At 60.8% G+C, this 22500-nt stretch overlaps 2 non-coding genes across 2 annotated transcripts; both read right to left on the bottom strand.

The window, feature by feature from the left end:
* Positions 1-2222: 2222 nt before the first annotated feature.
* Positions 2223-2341, bottom strand: LOC131861140 (5S ribosomal RNA). Its single transcript, XR_009360217.1, has one exon. It is a non-coding gene; the product is annotated as a 5S ribosomal RNA (ribosomal RNA).
* Positions 2342-10158: 7817 nt separating this feature from the next.
* LOC131861123 (5S ribosomal RNA) lies at positions 10159-10277 on the bottom strand. The gene has a single exon (XR_009360201.1). It is a non-coding gene; the product is annotated as a 5S ribosomal RNA (ribosomal RNA).
* Between the last annotated feature and the right edge of the window lie 12223 nt (positions 10278-22500).

Here is a 22500-nt window from a genome sequence, read left to right as displayed (position 1 = left end):
AAGGCATCGCATCAAAGGTGCGCACCTCGCTGCCCACCTTGGTGTGCTCCGAGGTGCCCACCACGGTGCGCAACGCCGGTGCGAACCCGGGAGCGCCCCGATGTGTGCTCCAAGGTGCGGCGTGCACGAAGTCGGACCCCGGTTTGCCCCGGGTGCGCACCTCGCGTGCACCTTGGTGCGCACACCTTGGCTGGGTTGCGCGGCCTGGTGGGCACCATGGTGCGCACCAAGGAGCGCTCCGAAGTGTGCTCCAAGGTGCGGCGTGCACGAAGTCGGAGCCCGGTTTGCCCCGGGTACGCACCTCGCGTGCACCTTCGCCGGGGTGGGCACCTCGGCTGGGTTGCGCGCCCTGGTGCGCACCAAGGAGCGCTCCGAAGTGTGCTCCAAGGTGCGGCGTGCACGAAGTCGGAGCCCGGTTTGCCCCGGGTGCGCACCTTCGCCGCGGTGCGCACCATGGCGTGCACGAAGTCGGAGCCCGGTTTGCCCCGGGTGCGCACCTCGCGTGCACCTTCGGCGGGGTTGCGCGCCCTGGTGGGCACCATGGTGCGCACCAAGGAGCGCTCCGAAGTGTGCTCCAAGGTGCGGCGTGCACGAAGTCGGAGCCCGGTTTGCCCCGGGTGCGCACCTCGCGTGCACCTTCGGCGGGGTTGCGCGCCCTGGTGGGCACCATGGTGCGCACCAAGGAGCGCTCCGAAGTGTGCTCCAAGGTGCGGCGTGCACGAAGTCGGAGCCCGGTTTGCCCCGGGTGCGCACCTCGCGTGCACCTTCGCCGCGGTGGGCACCATGGCGTGCACGAAGTCGGAGCCCGGTTTGCCCCGGGTGCGCACCTCGCGTGCACCTTCGCCGGGGTGGGCACCTCGGCTGGGTTGCGCGCCCTGGTGCGCACCAAGGAGCGCTCCGAAGTGTGCTCCAAGGTGCGGCGTGCACGAAGTCGGAGCCCGGTTTGCCCCGGGTGCGCACCTCGCGTGCACCTTCGCCAGGGTGGGCACCTCGGTGCGCACACCTTCTCAATGTTTTCTTGCCTTTTCTGGAAATTGGTGAAGGCAGCGCATCAAAGGTGTGCACCTCGGTGTGCTCCGAGGTGCGAACCCGAGAGCGCTCCGAGGTGCCCACGAAGTCGAAAGTCGGGTTAATTGCATTGTTTTCCCCGGGTGCGCTCCGAGGTGCGCAACATCGGCGCGCACCAAGGAGGGCTCCGAAGTGTGCTCCAAGGTGCGCACGATGGCGTGCACCTCTGGTGCGCACGATTCGGAGCTCGGTTTGACCGGGGTGCGCACACCTTGGCTGGGTTGCGCACCTTTTGTGCGCTCCAAGGTGCGCACGAAGTCGGAGCTCGGTTTGCCCCGGGTGCGCACCTTCGCCAGGGTGCGCACCTTGATGCGCACGCCTTGGCTGGGCTGCGCACCTTGGTGGGCGCCATGGTGCGCACCTTTCGTGCGCTCCAAGGTGCGCACGAAGTCGGAGCTCGGTTTGCCCCGGGTGCGCACCTTGGTGGGCGCCATGGTGCACTCCGAGGTGCCCAAGATTGGTGCGCACCAAGGAGCGCTCCGAAGTGCGCTCCAAGGTGCGCGCGAAGTCGAAAGTTGGGTTAATTGTCCGGTTTGCCTCGGGTGCGCACCTTGCGTGCACCTTCGCCAGGGTGGGCGCCTTGGTGCGCACACCTTGGCTGGGCTGCGCACACCTTGGCACCCGCGTTTCCTTCATTTTAAATTTTTTTTTTTTACAATCTCTCAAGTGGGAAATTCTATAATCTCAACTTTTTTTGCCTTTTCAGGAAACTTTTGAATGGAGCGCATCATTGGTGCGCTCCGAAGTGTGCTCCAAAGCTCTCTCCAGCTGCGTGCACCTGCCCCGGCCGCGCACCCGGCCCCGCCCAGCTTCGCTCACCTGTCCCGGGCGTCTGGTGCGGAACCTTAGAGTAAGAAACATCACCGTGCACCTTGGCCAACGTGCGCGACTCGACCGAGCGCGCACTGGCCGAGGTGCACACCGATTTCACCTGGGTGCGCGCGCAGCACCTCGGGCGCACCGGGGTGCGCGCACAACGCCCGGGTTGCACCGTGGCCTGTGTGCTCGGGGCGCCTCGGGTGCGCGCTCGGTGTCGCCCCCGCGCGCGCGGTAGTGCGGGCAGCGCACCCCGGCCCGGCCCGGCCCCGACGAGAACGCAAACGGGCAAAAGGTTTATTCAAATAGCATTGCGATGCCCGGCGAAAAACTAAAAAAGGGTGCAACACCGGGACTTCCCGGGAGGTCACCCATCCCAGTACTACTCCGGCCCAAGCGCGCTTAACTGCGGAGTTCTGATGGGATCCGGTGCACTAACGCTGGTATGATCGCACCCGTTATGAGCTTGTCGCAGTGTGTACTTAGCAAACCGCGACCCACGTGCGAATCCACCCCGGCCACCCACCCCCGTCGAGGTGCACACCCTCCCTCGCGAAGTGCGCCCCGTTCGCCAAGTGTGAGCCCTGCCCGGGTGCGCGCACCTTGCTAGGGCGTCGGGTGTGCACCCGGCCCGGCCTACGTGCGTGCACCTGGAGGGGGCGTCGTGTGCGTGCAGTGTCCCGTCTGCAACGCGGTGCCCACACACCACCTCGGGCGCAACGACCTGCGCTCACATGTGGGCCGAGTGCACCTTGGTGCATGTTCGGGGCGCCTCGGGTGCACGCTCGATCTTGCCCCGGTGCACCAAGGCGCTCGGTTTGCCCCGGGTGCGCACTTGGTGCAAGGTGGGCACCCAAAATAGGGATCAAGCACCAAAACACAAGTTTCGGGATGCAAAATGGGACCCAAGGACCACAAATGCGTTCCAAGACCCATGATGGGTCCACGAGAACAAAAATGTGTTCCGAGACTTAATAAACAAATATTGGGTTTTAGGAGAAGAAACATGCTCTGATGCCCAAAACGAGAATCGACCCCGAAAAGGCCACAGGCCAAAAGTGGGATGCGAGACAAAAAAAAATGGGACCCGAGGACCAAAATTGGGTTCCCAGGTCGAAGACAGGGCAACCGGACAAGAAACGACCTCTAAGGCTCGAAATGAGTCCCGACGACTAAAACTTGACAAGAAGCACCCATCAGGCACCCAACTCGACACCCATGGGATGCCGACCCACCCGGGCTTCCACCTAGCACACCTTGGCACCCACCCACCCTCGCACCCAACCTCGCACCCAACTTAGCACCTTTGAACCCACATTGGCACTCACCCTGACCCTGGCACCTTGGAACCCACATTGGCACTCACCTTGACCCTGGCACCCACCTTTGCACTCACCTTGGGACCCACCCTGGCTCCCACCTCGGCACCCACCCAGACACCCACCTTGGTTCCTTGGCACCCACCTTGGATCCTTGGCACCCACCCCGACACCCACCTTGGCACGCAACTTGGCTACTTGCCACCCACCTTGGCTCCTTGACGCCCACCCCGACAACCACCCCGTGACCTACCCTGGCTAGGGTTGGTGCACACCCACCCTGGTGCCCACCTTGGCACCCACCCTATGACCCACCTTGGCACGCACCTTAGTACCCACCCCGTTACCCACCCTAGGACCCACCCCGTGACCCACCTTGGCCAGGGTGGGTGCCTTGGTGCGCACAACTTGCCTGGGCTGCACACCAGGGCGGGCTCAAGATGGCACCCGCGTTCCGTTTTTTTCACTATCTTTCAAAACGGAAATTTTAAAATCTCATTTTTTTCTTTTTTTTGCCTTTTCTGGAAATTAGTGAAGGCAGCGCATCAAAGGTGCGCAATGCTGGTGCGAACCCGGGAGCGCTCCGATGTGTGCTCCAAGGTGCGGCGTGCACGAAGTCCGAGCCCGGTTTGCCCCGGGTGCGCACCTCGCGTGCACCTTCGCCGGGGTGAGCACCTTGGCTGGGTTGCGCGCCCTGGTGCGTACCAAGGAGCGCTCTGAAGTGTGCTCCAAGGTGCGGCGTGCACGAAGTCGGAGCCCGGTTTGCCCCGGGTGTGCACCTCGGGTGCGCACCTCGCGTGCACCTTCGCTGCGGTGGGCACCTTGGCTGGGTTGCGCGCCTTGGTGGGCACCATGCAGTGCACGAAGTCGGAGCCCGGTTTGCCCCGGGCGCGCACCTCCGCCAGGGTGGGCACCTTGGTGCGCACAACTTGCCTGGGCTGCGCATCAGGAAGGGCTCAAGATGGCACCCGCGTTCCGTTTTTTTCACTATCTTTCAGAACGGAAATTTTAAAATATCGTTTTTTTTTGCCTTTTCTGGAAATTAGTGAAGGCAGCGCATCAAAGGTGCGCAACGCTGGTGCGAACCTGGGAGCGCTCCGATGTGTGCTCCAAGGTGCGGCGTGCACGAAGTCGGAGCCCGGTTTGCCTCGGGTGCGCCCTGGTGGGCACCATGGTGCGCACCAAGGAGCGCTCCGAAGTGTGCTCCAAGGTGCGGCCTGCACGAAGTCGGAGCCCGGTTTGCCCCGGGTGTGCACCTCGGGTGGGCACCTTGGTGCGCATGCCTTGCCTGGGCTGCGCACCAGGGCGGGCTCAAGATGGCACCCGCGTTCCTTTTTTTTCACTATCTTTCAAAACGGAAATTTTAAAATCTCATTTTTTTTTGCCTTTTTCTGGAAATTAGTGAAGGCAGCGCATCAAAGGTGCGCACCTCGCTGCCCACCACGGTGCGCAACGCCGGTGGGCACCCGGGAGTGCTTCGAAGTGTGCTCCAAGGTGCTGCGTGCACGTTGTCGGAGCCCGGTTTGCCCCGGGTGCGCACCTCGCGTGCACCTTCGTCGGGGTGGGCACCTTGGCTTGGTTTGCCCCGGCTGCGCTCCGAAGCGGGGTTATTGGAGCGCCGCCTCTTTTTTTGTCGGAGCGTTTGGTGGGGTTTCTCGCATTGGCTCTTCCGAGGCCCGGTTGCCACCCTGGCGCGCACGAAGTCGGAAGTAGGGTTAATTGCCCGGGTGCGCACCTTTGCCAGGGTGGCACCTTACCTGGGCTGTGCACCAGGGCGGGCTCAAGATGGCACGCGCGTTCCGTTTTTTTCACTATCTTTCAAAACGGAAATTTTAAAATCTCCTTTTTTTTTTGCCTTTTCTGGAAATTAGTGAAGGCAGCGCATCAAAGGTGCGCACCTCGCTGCCCACCTTGGTGTGCTCTGAGGTGCGCACCCGGGAGCGCTACGAAGTGTGCTCCAAGGTGCGGCGTGCACGTTGTCGGAGCCCGGTTTGCCCCGGGTGCGCACCTCGCCTGCACCTTGGCCGGGGTGGGCACCTTGGTTGGGTTTGCCCAGGGTGCGCTCCGAAGCGGGGTTACTGGAGCGCCCCCTCTTTTTTTGTCAGAGAGTTTGGTGGGGTTTCTCGCATTGGCTCTTCCCAGGCCCGGTTGTTGGGTGCGCTCCCACCCTGGCGCGCGCGAAGTTGGAAGTTGGGTTAATTGCCCGGGCGCGCACCTTCGCCAGGGTGGGCACCTTGGTGCGCAAACCTTGGCTGGGCTGCGCACCAGGGCGGGCTCAAGATGGCACCAGCATTCCCTTTTTCTCACTATCTTTCAAAACAGAAATTTTAAAATCTCGTTTTTTTTTTGCCTTTTATGGAAATTAGTGAAGGCATCGCATCAAAGGTGCGCACCTCGCTGCCCACCTTGGTGTGCTCCGAGGTGCCCACCACGGTGCGCAACGCCGGTGCGAACCCGGGAGCGCCCCGATGTGTGCTCCAAGGTGCGGCGTGCACGAAGTCGGACCCCGGTTTGCCCCGGGTGCGCACCTCGCGTGCACCTTGGTGCGCACACCTTGGCTGGGTTGCGCGGCCTGGTGGGCACCATGGTGCGCACCAAGGAGCGCTCCGAAGTGTGCTCCAAGGTGCGGCGTGCACGAAGTCGGAGCCCGGTTTGCCCCGGGTGCGCACCTTCGCCGCGGTGGGCACCATGGCGTGCACGAAGTCGGAGCCCGGTTTGCCCCGGGTGCGCACCTCGCGTGCACCTTCGCCGGGGTGGGCACCTCGGCTGGGTTGCGCGCCCTGGTGCGCACCAAGGAGCGCTCTGAAGTGTGCTCCAAGGTGCGGCGTGCACGAAGTCGGAGCCCGGTTTGCCCCGGGTGTGCACCTCGGGTGCGCACCTCGCGTGCACCTTCGCTGCGGTGGGCACCTTGGCTGGGTTGCGCGCCTTGGTGGGCACCATGCAGTGCACGAAGTCGGAGCCCGGATTGCCCCGGGCGCGCACCTCCGCCAGGGTGGGCACCTTGGTGCGCACAACTTGCCTGGGCTGCGCACCAGGAAGGGCTCAAGATGGCACCCGCGTTCCGTTTTTTTCACTATCTTTCAGAACGGAAATTTTAAAATCTCATTTTTTTTTGCCTTTTCTGGAAATTAGTGAAGGCAGCGCATCAAAGGTGCGCAACGCTGGTGCGAACCTGGGAGCGCTCCGATGTGTGCTCCAAGGTGCGGCGTGCACGAAGTCGGACCCCGGTTTGCCCCGGGTGCGCACCTCGCGTGCACCTTGGTGCGCACACCTTGGCTGGGTTGCGCGCCCTGGTGGGCACCATGGTGCGCACCAAGGAGCGCTCCGAAGTGTGCTCCAAGGTGCGGCGTGCACGAAGTCGGAGCCCGGTTTGCCCCGGGTGCGCACCTCGCGTGCACCTTCGCCGCGGTGGGCACCATGGCGTGCACGAAGTCGGAGCCCGGTTTGCCCCGGGTGCGCACCTCGCGTGCACCTTCGCCGGGGTGGGCACCTTGGTGTGCAGACCTTGGCTGGGTTGCGCGCCCTGGTGGGCACCATGGTGCGCACCAAGGAGCGCTCCGAAGTGTGCTCCAAGGTGCGGCCTGCACGAAGTCGGAGCCCGGTTTGCCCCGGGTGTGCACCTCGGGTGGGCACCTTGGTGCGCATGCCTTGCCTGGGCTGCGCACCAGGGCGGGCTCAAGATGGCACCCGCGTTCCTTTTTTTTCACTATCTTTCAAAACGGAAATTTTAAAATCTCATTTTTTTTTGCCTTTTTCTGGAAATTAGTGAAGGCAGCGCATCAAAGGTGCGCACCTCGCTGCCCACCACGGTGCGCAACGCCGGTGGGCACCCGGGAGTGCTTCGAAGTGTGCTCCAAGGTGCTGCGTGCACGTTGTCGGAGCCCGGTTTGCCCCGGGTGCGCACCTCGCGTGCACCTTCGTCGGGGTGGGCACCTTGGCTGGGTTTGCCCCGGCTGCGCTCCGAAGCGGGGTTATTGGAGCGCCGCCTCTTTTTTTGTCGGAGCGTTTGGTGGAGTTTCTCGCATTGGCTCTTCCGAGGCCCGGTTGCCACCCTGGCGCGCACGAAGTCGGAAGTAGGGTTAATTGCCCGGGTGCGCACCTTTGCCAGGGTGGGCACCTTACCTGGGCTGCGCACCAGGGCGGGCTCAAGATGGCACGCGCGTTCCGTTTTTTTCACTATCTTTCAAAACGGAAATTTTAAAATCTCCTTTTTTTTTTGCCTTTTCTGGAAATTAGTGAAGGCAGCGCATCAAAGGTGCGCACCTCGCTGCCCACCTTGGTGTGCTCTGAGGTGCGCACCCGGGAGCGCTACGAAGTGTGCTCCAAGGTGCGGCGTGCACGTTGTCGGAGCCCGGTTTGCCCCGGGTGCGCACCTCGCCTGCACCTTGGCCGGGGTGGGCACCTTGGCTGGGTTTGCCCAGGGTGCGCTCCGAAGCGGGGTTACTGGAGCGCCCCCTCTTTTTTTGTCAGAGCGTTTGGTGGGGTTTCTCGCATTGGCTCTTCCCAGGCCCGGTTGTTGGGTGCGCTCCCACCCTGGCGCGCGCGAAGTTGGAAGTTGGATTAATTGCCCGGGCGCGCACCTTCGCCAGGGTGGGCACCTTGGTGCGCACACCTTGGCTGGGCTGCGCACCAGGGCGGGCTCAAGATGGCACCAGCATTCCCTTTTTCTCACTATCTTTCAAAACGGAAATTTTAAAATCTCGTTTTTTTTTTGCCTTTTATGGAAATTAGTGAAGGCATCGCATCAAAGGTGCGCACCTCGCTGCCCACCTTGGTGTGCTCCGAGGTGCCCACCACGGTGCGCAACGCCGGTGCGAACCCGGGAGCGCCCCGATGTGTGCTCCAAGGTGCGGCGTGCACGAAGTCGGACCCCGGTTTGCCCCGGGTGCGCACCTCGCGTGCACCTTGGTGCGCACACCTTGGCTGGGTTGCGCGGCCTGGTGGGCACCATGGTGCGCACCAAGGAGCGCTCCGAAGTGTGCTCCAAGGTGCGGCGTGCACGAAGTCGGAGCCCGGTTTGCCCCGGGTACGCACCTCGCGTGCACCTTCGCCGGGGTGGGCACCTCGGCTGGGTTGCGCGCCCTGGTGCGCACCAAGGAGCGCTCCGAAGTGTGCTCCAAGGTGCGGCGTGCACGAAGTCGGAGCCCGGTTTGCCCCGGGTGCGCACCTTCGCCGCGGTGCGCACCATGGCGTGCACGAAGTCGGAGCCCGGTTTGCCCCGGGTGCGCACCTCGCGTGCACCTTCGGCGGGGTTGCGCGCCCTGGTGGGCACCATGGTGCGCACCAAGGAGCGCTCCGAAGTGTGCTCCAAGGTGCGGCGTGCACGAAGTCGGAGCCCGGTTTGCCCCGGGTGCGCACCTCGCGTGCACCTTCGGCGGGGTTGCGCGCCCTGGTGGGCACCATGGTGCGCACCAAGGAGCGCTCCGAAGTGTGCTCCAAGGTGCGGCGTGCACGAAGTCGGAGCCCGGTTTGCCCCGGGTGCGCACCTCGCGTGCACCTTCGCCGCGGTGGGCACCATGGCGTGCACGAAGTCGGAGCCCGGTTTGCCCCGGGTGCGCACCTCGCGTGCACCTTCGCCGGGGTGGGCACCTCGGCTGGGTTGCGCGCCCTGGTGCGCACCAAGGAGCGCTCCGAAGTGTGCTCCAAGGTGCGGCGTGCACGAAGTCGGAGCCCGGTTTGCCCCGGGTGCGCACCTCGCGTGCACCTTCGCCAGGGTGGGCACCTCGGTGCGCACACCTTCTCAATGTTTTCTTGCCTTTTCTGGAAATTGGTGAAGGCAGCGCATCAAAGGTGCGCACCTCGGTGTGCTCCGAGGTGCGAACCCGAGAGCGCTCCGAGGTGCCCACGAAGTCGAAAGTCGGGTTAATTGCATTGTTTTCCCCGGGTGCGCTCCGAGGTGCGCAACATCGGCGCGCACCAAGGAGGGCTCCGAAGTGTGCTCCAAGGTGCGCACGATGGCGTGCACCTCTGGTGCGCACGATTCGGAGCTCGGTTTGACCGGGGTGCGCACACCTTGGCTGGGTTGCGCACCTTTTGTGCGCTCCAAGGTGCGCACGAAGTCGGAGCTCGGTTTGCCCCGGGTGCGCACCTTCGCCAGGGTGCGCACCTTGATGCGCACGCCTTGGCTGGGCTGCGCACCTTGGTGGGCGCCATGGTGCGCACCTTTCGTGCGCTCCAAGGTGCGCACGAAGTCGGAGCTCGGTTTGCCCCGGGTGCGCACCTTGGTGGGCGCCATGGTGCACTCCGAGGTGCCCAAGATTGGTGCGCACCAAGGAGCGCTCCGAAGTGCGCTCCAAGGTGCGCGCGAAGTCGAAAGTTGGGTTAATTGTCCGGTTTGCCTCGGGTGCGCACCTTGCGTGCACCTTCGCCAGGGTGGGCGCCTTGGTGCGCACACCTTGGCTGGGCTGCGCACACCTTGGCACCCGCGTTTCCTTCATTTTAAATTTTTTTTTTTTACAATCTCTCAAGTGGGAAATTCTATAATCTCAACTTTTTTTGCCTTTTCAGGAAACTTTTGAATGGAGCGCATCATTGGTGCGCTCCGAAGTGTGCTCCAAAGCTCTCTCCAGCTGCGTGCACCTGCCCCGGCCGCGCACCCGGCCCCGCCCAGCTTCGCTCACCTGTCCCGGGCGTCTGGTGCGGAACCTTAGAGTAAGAAACATCACCGTGCACCTTGGCCAACGTGCGCGACTCGACCGAGCGCGCACTGGCCGAGGTGCACACCGATTTCACCTGGGTGCGCGCGCAGCACCTCGGGCGCACCGGGGTGCGCGCACAACGCCCGGGTTGCACCGTGGCCTGTGTGCTCGGGGTGCCTCGGGTGCGCGCTCGGTGTCGCCCCCGCGCGCGCGGTAGTGCGGGCAGCGCACCCCGGCCCGGCCCGGCCCCGACGAGAACGCAAACGGGCAAAAGGTTTATTCAAATAGCATTGCGACGCCCGGCGAAAAACTAAAAAAGGGTGCAACACCGGGACTTCCCGGGAGGTCACCCATCCCAGTACTACTCCGGCCCAAGCGCGCTTAACTGCGGAGTTCTGATGGGATCCGGTGCACTAATGCTGGTATGATCGCACCCGTTATGAGCTTGTCGCAGTGTGTACTTAGCAAACCGCGACCCACGTGCGAATCCACCCCGGCCACCCACCCCCGTCGAGGTGCACACCCTCCCTCGCGAAGTGCGCCCCGTTCGCCAAGTGTGAGCCCTGCCCGGGTGCGCGCACCTTGCTAGGGCGTCGGGTGTGCACCCGGCCCGGCCTACGTGCGTGCACCTGGAGGGGGCGTCGTGTGCGTGCAGTGTCCCGTCTGCAACGCGGTGCCCACACACCACCTCGGGCGCAACGACCTGCGCTCACATGTGGGCCGAGTGCACCTTGGTGCATGTTCGGGGCGCCTCGGGTGCACGCTCGATCTTGCCCCGGTGCACCAAGGCGCTCGGTTTGCCCCGGGTGCGCACTTGGTGCAAGGTGGGCACCCAAAATAGGGATCAAGCACCAAAACACAAGTTTCGGGATGCAAAATGGGACCCAAGGACCACAAATGCGTTCCAAGACCCATGATGGGTCCACGAGAACAAAAATGTGTTCCGAGACTTAATAAACAAATATTGGGTTTTAGGAGAAGAAACATGCTCTGATGCCCAAAACGAGAATCGACCCCGAAAAGGCCACAGGCCAAAAGTGGGATGCGAGACAAAAAAAAATGGGACCCGAGGACCAAAATTGGGTTCCCAGGTCGAAGACAGGGCAACCGGACAAGAAACGACCTCTAAGGCTCGAAATGAGTCCCGACGACTAAAACTTGACAAGAAGCACCCATCAGGCACCCAACTCGACACCCATGGGATGCCGACCCACCCGGGCTTCCACCTAGCACACCTTGGCACCCACCCACCCTCGCACCCAACCTCGCACCCAACTTAGCACCTTTGAACCCACATTGGCACTCACCCTGACCCTGGCACCTTGGAACCCACATTGGCACTCACCTTGACCCTGGCACCCACCTTTGCACTCACCTTGGGACCCACCCTGGCTCCCACCTCGGCACCCACCCAGACACCCACCTTGGTTCCTTGGCACCCACCTTGGATCCTTGGCACCCACCCCGACACCCACCTTGGCACGCAACTTGGCTACTTGCCACCCACCTTGGCTCCTTGACGCCCACCCCGACAACCACCCCGTGACCTACCCTGGCTAGGGTTGGTGCACACCCACCCTGGTGCCCACCTTGGCACCCACCCTATGACCCACCTTGGCACGCACCTTAGTACCCACCCCGTTACCCACCCTAGGACCCACCCCGTGACCCACCTTGGCCAGGGTGGGTGCACCCACCCTGGTGCCCACCTTGGCACCCACCCATCCTAGCACCCAGCCTGTGACCGGGCTTGGAACCCAACCTTGCACCCGCACCCGTCTTGGCCAGTGTGGGTGCGCACCCATCCTGGCACCCACGTTGTGACACACCCTTTAACCCACGCACCCTAGCACCCACGTTGGCACCCACCTTGGAACCCAACCTAGCAACTTGGCACCCACCCCGTGACCCACCTTGGCATCCACCATAGCAGTCGCCGACTTGGCACCCACCTCGGCACCCACCTTGACACTTGTGGACCCACCTTGCCACTCACCCTAGCATCGACCCATCCTAGCACCCACCCTGGCACCTTTGCACCCTAGCACTCACCCATCCTAGCACCTAACCTGTGACCCACCTTGACACTCACCCTCGCACCCACCTTGGAACCCAACCTAGCACCCACCCACCCTGACACCAACCCTAGCACCTACCCACCCTTGCACCCACCCTGTGACCCATCTTGGCACCCACCCATCCTACCACTCAACCTATCACCCACCTTCTCACCCACCTTGGCATCCACCTTAGCACCCACCCACACTGGCACCTTGGCACCCACCTCGGGCAAGGTGGGTGCACACCCACCCTGGCACCCAATTTAGAACCCACCGAGCATGTTACCCACCTTGGCACCCACATTGCAGCCCACCCTAGTACCCACCCTATGACCCACATTGGCATCCACACCCTAGCACCCAGGCACCTCGACACCCGCCTTGACACCCACCCTAGCACTGAACCTGTGACCCACCTTGGAACTCACCCTAGAACCCACCCACCCTGTGAACCACCTTGGCATCCACCTTAGCACCCACCCACCTTGGCACCCACTCTAGCACTCACCCATCCTAACACCCAACTTGTTACCCACCTTGGCACCCGCCCTCGCGTCCACCTTGAAACCCACCCTAGCACCCACCCACGCAGGAGCCCACCTTGGCACCCAACCTAACACCCACGCATCCTGGCACCCAACTTGTGACCCACCTTGGAACCCACCCTAGTACCCACCTTTGAACCCACTATATCACCAACCCACCTTGGCACCCACCCTATGACCCTCTTTGGAATCCACCCTAGCACGCACCCACCCTGGCACCCACCATGGAGCGCACCCTAGCACCCACCCACCTCGGCACGCACCTCAACACCCACCTTGGTGTGCGCACTGCGCCAACCTCTCAAAGACCCTATGTGGTGCGCTCCAAAGTGTACACCTTTGGTGCGCTCCAAGGTGCGCACCTTTGGTGCACACCGAGGTGCACACCAAAGTGTGCACCGAGGTGAGCACCAAAGTGCACTCCAGGGTGCACACCAAGGCGTGCACCTTTGGTGCGGTCAATGCAAACGAATTCGGAAGTTGGGGTCGATGTCCTAATCGCTGCTGCAGACTACACGTATGAGAATCGGACAAATAGCTTTATATAGGGGAGGTGTTGCGTTTGATGGGTCGACTCCCCTGGTTGTGTGCACTGCACCAACTTCAAAGACCCTGTCTTGTTTAAGAAGTCAAAAGTTGGGGTGGATGTCCTAATCATTGCTGCAGTCTACGCATGTATGAGAATCAGACAAATAGCTTATATAGGGGAGGTGTTGCATTCGGTGGGTTGACTCCCCTGGTTGTGCGCACTGCGCCAACCTCAAAGACCCCGCATAGCAGAAGAAGTCGGAAGTCGGATTTTGGTGAGCACCAAGGCGTGCACCTTTGGTGCGGTCAACGCAGACGAATTCAGAAGTTGGGGTGGATGTCCTAATCGTTGTTGCAGGCTACACATGTATGAGAATCAGACAAATAGCTTATATAGGGGAGGTGTTGGGTTTGATGGGTCAACTCCCTTGGTTGTGCGCATTACGCCAACCTCAAAGACCTTGTTTTCGTTAAGAAGTCAAAAGTTGGGGTCAATGTCCTAATGGCTCCTGCAGGCTACACATGTATGAGAATCGGACAAATAGCTTATATAGGGGAGGTGTTGGGTTTGATGGGTCGACTCCCCTGGTTGTGCGCATTACGTCAACCTCAAAGACCTTGTTTTCGTTAAGAAGTCAAAAGTTGGGGTCGATGTCCTAATTGCTCCTGTAGACTACACATGTATGAGAATCAGACAAATAGCTTATATAGGGGAGGTGTTGGGTTTGATGGGTTGACTCCCCTAGTTGTTCGCATTACACCAACCTCAAAGACCTTGTTTTCGTTTAGAAGCCGAAAGTTGGGGTCGATGTCCTAATTGCTCCTGCAGGCTACGCATGTATGAGAATCAGACAAATAGCTTATATAGGGGAGGTGTTGGGTTTGATGGGTCGACTCCCCTGGTTGTGCGCATTGCGCCAACCTCAAAGACCCTGCATTGCGGATGAAGTCGAAAGTCAGAGTTTGGTGTGCTACAAGGTGTGGTCGAAGGTGCTCACCTAGGTGTGCACCTTTGGAGCACAGGAAAAGTGCCCTCCAAAAGTGCGCACCTTTGGAGTGCACAAAAGTGCCCTCCAAAAGTGCGCACCTTTGGAGCGCAGAAAAGTGCCCTCCAAAAAGTGCCCTCCAAAAGTGCGCACCTTTGGAGCGCAGAAAAGTGCCCTCCAAAAAGTGCCCTCCAAAAGTGCGCACCTTTGGAGCGCAGAAAAGTGCCCTCCAAAAAGTGCCCTCCAAAAGTGCGCACCTTTGGAGCGCAGAAAAGTGCCCTCCAAAAAGTGCCCTCCAAAAGTGCGCACCTTTGGAGCGCAGAAAAGTGCCCTCCAAAAAGTGCCCTCCAAAAGTGCGCACCTTTGGAGCGCAGAAAAGTGCCCTCCAAAAAGTGCCCTCCAAAAGTGCGCACCTTTGGAGCGCAGAAAAGTGCCCTCCAAAAAGTGCCCTCCAAAAGTGCGCACCTTTGGAGCGCAGAAAAGTGCCCTCCAAAAAGTGCCCTCCAAAAGTGCGCACCTTTGGAGCGCAGAAAAGTGCCCTCCAAAAAGTGCCCTCCAAAAGTGCGCACCTTTGGAGCGCAGAAAAGTGCCCTCCAAAAAGTGCCCTCCAAAAGTGCGCACCTTTGGAGCGCAGAAAAGTGCCCTCCAAAAGTGCGCACTTTTGGTGCGCACCAAGGCGCTGGTTCGGTCGTTGCAGGCGAGTTCGGAAGTTGGGGTCGATGTCCTGAGCGGAGGTGCAAACTACACAGGTGTCGGAATCGGACAAATAGCTTATATAGGGGAGGTGTATGCTTCGATGGGTCGACTCCCCAGGTTGAGCGCACCGCGCCAACCTCAAAGACCCTACGGTATGGATGAAGTCGGAAGTTGGGTCCGATGACCGATTCGATTAGTAGGTATGCTCATGAGGTCGGAATTTGGGTCCGATGACCTGCCATGTGCAGGAAGGCGAATGTTGACACTGTGCGTTGCAAGGTGCACACCAAGGCGCTGGTGCGGTCTTTTTAGTCGAGTTCGGAAGTTGGGGTCGATGTCCTGATCGGAGGTGCAAGCTACACAGGTGTGGGAATCGGACAAATAGCTTATATAGGGGAGGTGTATGCTTCGTTGGGTCGACTCCCCGGGTTGAGCGCACCGCGCCAACCTCAAAGACCCTACGGTATGGATGAAGTCGGAAGTTGGGTCCGATGACCGATTCGATATGTAGGCATACTCGCGAGGTCGGAATTTGGGTCCGATGACCTGCCACGTGCAGGAAGGCGAATGTTGGCACTGTGCGTTGCAAGGTGCGCACCAAGGCGCTGGTTCGGTCGTTGGAGGCGAGTTCGGAAGTTGGGGTCGATGTCTTGATCGGAGGTGCAAACTACACAGGTGTGGGAATCGGACAAATAGCTTATATAGGGGAGGTGTATGCTTCGTTGGGTCGACTCCCCGGGTTGAGCGCACCGCGCCAACCTCAAAGACCCTACGGTATGGATGAAGTCGGAAGTTGGGTCCGATGACCGATTCGATATGTAGGCATACTCGCGAGGTCGGAATTTGGGTCCGATGACCTGCCATGTGCAGGAAGGCGAATGTTGGGACTGTGCGTCGCAAGGTGCGCACCAAGGCGCTGGTGCCGTCGTTGCAGTCGAGTTCGGAAGTTGGGGTCGATGTCCTGGTCAGAGGTGCAAACTACACAGGTGTGGGAATCGGACAAATAGCTTATATAGGGGAGGTGTATGCTTCGATGGGTCGACTCCCTGGGTTGAGCGCACCGCGCCAACCTCAAAGACCCTACAGTATGGATGAAGTCGGAAGTTGGGTCCGATGACCGATTCGATACGTAGGCATATTGGCGAGGTCTGAATTTGTGTCCGATGACCTGCCATGCGCAGGAAGGCGGAATTTGGGTCCGATGACCGAGTTGATGGCGTGCCATGCGCAGAAAGGCGGAATTTGGGTCCGATGACCGAGTTGATGTTGATGGCCCGCCATGCACAGGAAGGCGGAATTTGGGTCCGATGACCGATTTGAAGGCGTGCCATACGCAAAAAGGCGGAGTTTGGGTCCGATGACCGAGTTGATATTGATGGCCCGCCATGCGCAGGAAGGCGGAATTTGGGTCCGATGACCTGACATACGCATGGAGTCCGACTCGGGGGCCGATGTTCGATTCGATGACTTGCATTGTGGGTAAAGTCGGAAGTTGTGGTCTTTGACCCGATTCGATGACCAGACTTCGGCTGCTTGAGAATCGGACAAATAACTTATATAGGGGAGGTAGTGTTCTCGAGCATCCTCCCCCCGTGCCCGTTTATGTCGATTGATGCTGGTGCTCGACTGGTTGGAGCGCTCGGATGCAAAAATCTTGCACCAGGATTTATCGATTGTGATGGACACGGCAAGTCTCCTGATTGCTATGCAGGAGCTCATCGTGAATCTCTATGCGGCCTTGGTATGGACTCGACCTGCGGAATGGTTCGGCAATGGTAGTCGCTCCAACACGTCCTTGCAATGGCCACAGAGGTGATTCGACTAGAGCTCCAGTCTAGCTTTTGGGTTGCTTGGCGGACTGGTATAGCCGCGATCGAGTTCCGGCCATGAACGTTTTAGATAGCTCTTGGGCTTTCTGGGACGGAAGTCGGAAGTTTGGGCTGTTGTCCGATTTGATGACCATTCTTCGGATGTGTGAGAATCGGACAAATAACTTATATAGGGGACTGTGTTGTCTCACGCAGCCCCCTCCGTGCCCCTCTATCTCGACCGATGTTGGTGCTTGAAAGGGTTGGGATCGCTCGGATTTATAAACGTGCACCACCATTTGTCGAGTGTGAGGGACGCGGCAGGTCTCCTAAATGCTATGCGGGCGCTCTCTGAGAATCTCTATCCGGCCTCGACACAGACTAGTCTTGCTGAATGGTTTGGCACTGGTAGTCGATCCAACACGTCGTTGTTGTGGCCGCCTAGGCGATTCGATTCGAGCCCCCGTCTAGCTTTTGGGTTGCTTGGCGGATTTTGCCCTATCCGCAAGTGAGCTCGGTCCCTAAACGTTCGAGAAACCCGATTGCTATGCGCCGACTCTCTTTCTTGCGAGCCTCCATCTAGCTTTTGGGTCTCTACGGAACGGAAGTCGGAATCTGGGACCGTTGTTTGATTCGACGAGGCAGACTACGGTTGTGCGAGAATCGGACAAATAACTTATATAGGGGATGTGTTGACTGGAGCATTCTCCCCCGTGCCCCTCTAACTCGACCAATGCTGGCGCTCGAACGGTGGTAGCGCTCGGATTTTCATTGAGCGCCAGCATTGGTCGATTTAGAGGGGCATGCGAGATTCCCGAATGCTATGCGAGGGCTCTAACGGAAATGTCTATTGGTTTCGGTATGGATGCAATTGCGAGTGGTTCGGCAAAGGTAGTCGTTCCGATGCGTCCATGTCGTGGCCAAATCGATAATTCGATTTGAGCCCTCGTATAGCATTTGGGTCTCTCGATGTGATTCCGCATTCCAGTCCCTTTGGGCACTGCTTGAGCCGCATCCCAGGGGGTTCCCTTCCCAATAATCTGCCTCGCAACCCGATTGCTATGCGGTGAGGCTCCTCGGCCGCCTCGGAACTATCTGTGTATCAGACGCATCGCGGGATAAGGGGTTGGCAACGGTAGTCGCCCCAAGCGCGTCCGATGCTTGGACCATTCCGAGGCGGCCCTGAAGCCTCTTCCGTCTAGCCGTTGGGTCCTTCTCGCCGCATCCCTCGCCTCGCACCCCGATTGCTATGCGGTGAGGCTCCTTGGCCGCCTCGGAACTATCTGTGTATCGGACGCGTCGCGGGATAAGGGGTTGTCACTGGTAGTCGCCCCAAGCGCGTCCGATGCTTGGACCATTCCGAGGCGGCCCTGAAGCCTCTTCCGTCTAGCCGTTGGGTCCTTCTCGCCGCATCCCTCGCCTCGCACCCCGATTGCTATGCGGTGAGGCTCCTCGGCCGCCTCGGAACTATCTGTGTATCGGACGCGTCGCGGGATAAGGGGTTGTCATTGGTAGTCGCCCCAAGCGCGTCCGATGCTTGGACCATTCCGAGGCGGCCCTGAAGCCTCTTCCGTCTAGCCGTTGGGTCCTTCTCGCCGCATCCCTCGCCTCGCACCCCGATTGCTATGCGGTGAGGCTCCTCGGCCGCCTCGGAACTATCTGTGTATCGGACGCGTCGCGGGATAAGGGGTTGTCATTGGTAGTCGCCCCAAGCGCGTCCGATGCTTGGACCATTCCGAGGCGGCCCTGAAGCCTCTTCCGTCTAGCCGTTGGGTCCTTCTCGCCGCATCCCTCGCCTCGCACCCCGATTGCTATGCGGTGAGGCTCCTCGGCCGCCTCGGAACTATCTGTGTATCGGACGCGTCGCGGGATAAGGGGTTGTCACTGGTAGTCGCCCCAAGCGCGTCCGATGCTTGGACCATTCCGAGGCGGCCCTGAAGCCTCTTCCGTCTAGCCGTTGGGTCCTTCTCGCCGCATCCCTCGCCTCGCACCCCGATTCCTATGCGGTGAGGCTCCTCGGCCGCCTCGGAACTATCTGTGTATCGGACGCGTCGCGGGATAAGGGGTTGTCACTGGTAGTCGCCCCAAGCGCGTTCGATGCTTGGACCATTCCGAGGCGGCCCTGAAGCCTCTTCCGTCTAGCCGTTGGGTCCTTCTCGCCGCATCCCTCGCCTCGCACCCCGATTGCTATGCGGTGAGGCTCCTCGGCCGCCTTGGAACTATCTGTGTATCGGACGCGTCGCGGGATAAGGGGTTGTCACTGGTAGTCGCCCCAAGCGCGTCCGATGCTTGGACCATTCCGAGGCGGACCCGAAGCCTCTTCCGTCTAGCCGTTGGGTCCTTCTCGCCGCATCCTTCGCCTCGCACCCCGATTGCTATGCGGTGAGGCTCCTCGGCCGCCTCGGAACTATCTGTGTATCGGACGCGTCGCGGGATAAGGGGTTGTCACTGGTAGTCGCCCCAAGCGCGTCCGATGCTTGGACCATTCCGAGGCGGACCCGAAGCCTCTTCCGTCTAGCCGTTGGGTCCTTCTCGCCGCATCCCTCGCCTCGCACCCCGATTGCTATGCGGTGAGGCTCCTCGGCCGCCTTGGAACTATCTGTGTATCGGACGCGTCGCGGGATAAGGGGTTGTCACTGGTAGTCGCCCCAAGCGCGTCCGATGCTTGGACCATTCCGAGGCGGACCCGAAGCCTCTTCCGTCTAGCCGTTGGGTCCTTCTCGCCGCATCCCTCGCCTCGCACCCCGATTGCTATGCGGTGAGGCTCCTCGGCCGCCTTGGAACTATCTGTGTATCGGACGCGTCGCGGGATAAGGGGTTGTCACTGGTAGTCGCCCCAAGCGCGTCCGATGCTTGGACCATTCCGAGGCGGACCCGAAGCCTCTTCCGTCTAGCCGTTGGGTCCTTCTCGCCGCATCCCTCGCCTCGCACCCCGATTGCTATGCGGTGAGGCTCCTCGGCCGCCTTGGAACTATCTGTGTATCGGACGCGTCGCGGGATAAGGGGTTGTCACTGGTAGTCGCCCCAAGCGCGTCCGATGCTTGGACCATTCCGAGGCGGCCCCGAAGCCTCTTCCGTCTAGCCGTTGGGTCCTTCTCGCCGCATCCCTCGCCTCGCACCCCGATTGCTATGCGGTGAGGCTCCTCGGCCGCCTTGGAACTATCTGTGTATCGGACGCGTCGCGGGATAAGGGGTTGTCACTGGTAGTCGCCCCAAGCGCGTCCGATGCTTGGACCATTCCGAGGCGGCCCCGAAGCCTCTTCCGTGTAGCCGTTGGGTCCTTCTCGCCGCATCCCTCGCCTCGCACCCCGATTGCTATGCGGTGAGGCTCCTCGGCCGCCTTGGAACTATCTGTGTATCGGACGCGTCGCGGGATAAGGGGTTGTCACTGGTAGTCGCCCCAAGCGCGTCCGATGCTTGGACCATTCCGAGGCGGACCTGAAGCCTCTTCCCTCTAGCCGTTGGGGCTTTCTCGCCGCATCCCTCGCCTCGCACCCTGATTGCTATGCTGTGAGGCTCCTCGGCCGCCTTGGAACTATCTGTGTATCGGACGCATCGCGGGATAAGGGGTTGGCAGTGGTAGTCGCCCCAAGCGCATCCGATGCTTGGACCATTCCGAGGCGGCCCTGCAGCCTCTTCCGTCTAGCCGTTGGGGCCATCTCGCCGCATCCCCCACCTCGCACCACGATTGCTATGCGGTGAGGCTCCTTGGCCGCCTCGGAACTATCTGTGTATCGGACGCATCGCGGGATAAGGGGTTGTCACTGGTAGTCGCCCCAAGCGCGTCCGATGCTTGGACTATTCCGAGGCGGCCCTGCAGCCTCTTCCGTCTAGCCGTTGGGGCCATCTCGCTGCATCCCCCACCTCCTCGGCCGCCTCGGAACTATCTGTGTATCGGACGCATCGCGGGATAAGGGGTTGGCAGTGGTAGTCGCCCCAAGCGCGTCCGATGCTTGGACTATTCCGAGGCAGCCCTGCAGCCTCTTCCGTCTAGCCTTTGGGGCCATCTCGCCGCATCCCTCGCCTCGCACCCCGATTGCTATGCGGTGAGGCTCCTCGGCCGCCTGGGAACTATCTTCGTATCGGACGCATCGCGGGATAAGGGGTTGTCACTGGTAGTCGCCCCAAGCGCGTCTGATGCTTGGACTATTCCGAGGCGGCCCTGTGGCCTCTTCCGTCTAGCCGTTGGGGCCATCTCGCCGCATCCCCCACCTCGCACCCCGATTGCTATGCGGTGAGGCTCTTCGGCCGCCTTGGAACTATCTTCGTATCGGACGCATCGCGGGATAAGGGGTTGTCACTGGTAGTGGCCCCAAGCGCGTCCGATGCTTGGACTATTCCGAGGCGGCCCTGCAGCCTCTTCCGTCTAGCCGTTGGGGCCATCTCGCCGCATCCCCCACCTTGCACCCCGATTGCTATGCGGTGAGGCTCCTCGGCCGCCTTGGAACTATCTTCGTATCGGACGCATCGCGGGATAAGGGGTTGTCACTGGTAGTCGCCCCAAGCGCGTCCGATGCTTGGACTATTCCGACGCGGCCCTGTGGCCTCTTCCGTCTAGCCGTTGGGGCCATCTCGCCGCATCCCCCACCTCGCACCCCGATTGCTATGCGGTGAGGCTCCTCGGCCGCCTTGGAACCATCTTCGTATCGGACGCATCGCGGGATAGGGGGCTGTCACTGGTAGTCGCCCCAAGCGTGTCCGATGCTTGGACCATTCCTAGGCGGCCCTGAAGCCTCTTCCGTCTAGCCGTTGGGGCCTTCCCGCCCCATCCCTCGCCTCGCACCCCCGATTGCTATGCGGTGAGGCTCCTCGGCCGCCTTGGAACCATCTGTGTATCGGACGCATCGCGGGATAAGGGGTTGGCACTGGCAGTCGCCCCAAGCGCGTCCGATGCTTGGACCATTCCGAGGTGGCCCTGAAGCCTCTTCCGTCTAGCCGTTGGGGCCTTCCCGCCCCATCCCTCGCCTCGCACCCCGATTGATATGCGGTGAGGCTCCTCGGCCGCCTTGGAACTATCTGTGTATCGGACGCATCGCGGGATAAGGGGTTGGCACTGGTAGTCGTCCCAATCGCATCCGATGCTTGGACCATTCCGAGGCGGCCCTGCAGCCTCTTCCGTTTAGCCGTCGGGGCCTTCCCGCCGCATCCCTCGCCTCGCATCCCGATTCCTATGCGGTGAGTCTTCTCGGCCGCCGCGGAACTATACCTGTTATTGCTACTGCATCCTTCGGCTGGTAACCTCCTCTGCCGCCTTGGAACGTTCTCTTTGTCGGACGCGTCGCGGGATAAGGGGTTGGCACTGGTAGTCGCCCCAAGCGCGCCCGATGCATAGACCGCTCCGAGTCGACCTTGCTTTCAGCCTCTCACATGCATAGACCTCTCTGAGTCGACCCTGCAGCCTCTCACGTTTAGCCTTTGGAATCTCGCCTCACAACATGATTGCTATCCTTGATGCATCCCTTGCCTCGAGCCCTGATTGCTTTCTTGGCTGCATCCCTCCTCTCCTCACAGCCCGGTTGTCATCACTGCTTCATCCGTCGCTTCATGCATTCTGGCTGCTGGGCCCTTCCCACCGCACACCTCGATTGCTATCTCTTCTGCATCACACACCCCGATTGCTATCTCTGCTACATCCCTCGGCTCTCACTTCTGCATCCTTCGCCTCACACCTCGATTGCTATCAATGCTGCATCCGTAACCTCACACCCCGATTGCTATGCGGGGAGGCTCCTTGGCCGCCTTGGAAATTTCTGTGTGTCGGACGCACCGCGGGATAAGGGGTTGGCACTGGTAGTCGCCCCAAGTGCGCCCGATTCTTAGACCGCTTCGAGGTGAACTCGTAGCCTCTTTCGTCCAGGCTTCCTGCCTTCAACGCCCTTTTTACACCTCGATTGCTATGCGCGGGCTCGTTGGCGTCTATCACCTCTCTGCGAAGAGTGGCACGATGATTGTTGGGGTAAATCGTAGCAGTCCGATCTCTGGCCTTGGGCCATTGTGAGGGCTGATCGATTTCCTGTGCGCATCTCGTGTTCGCCC

This window comes from Cryptomeria japonica, unplaced genomic scaffold, assembly GCF_030272615.1.
Source record: "Cryptomeria japonica unplaced genomic scaffold, Sugi_1.0 HiC_scaffold_24, whole genome shotgun sequence".
In the NCBI taxonomy this organism is placed as follows: domain Eukaryota; kingdom Viridiplantae; phylum Streptophyta; class Pinopsida; order Cupressales; family Cupressaceae; genus Cryptomeria; species Cryptomeria japonica.
The sequence above is the reverse complement of the archived record's forward strand: the minus strand, read 5'-3'. Positions and strand labels throughout refer to the sequence as shown.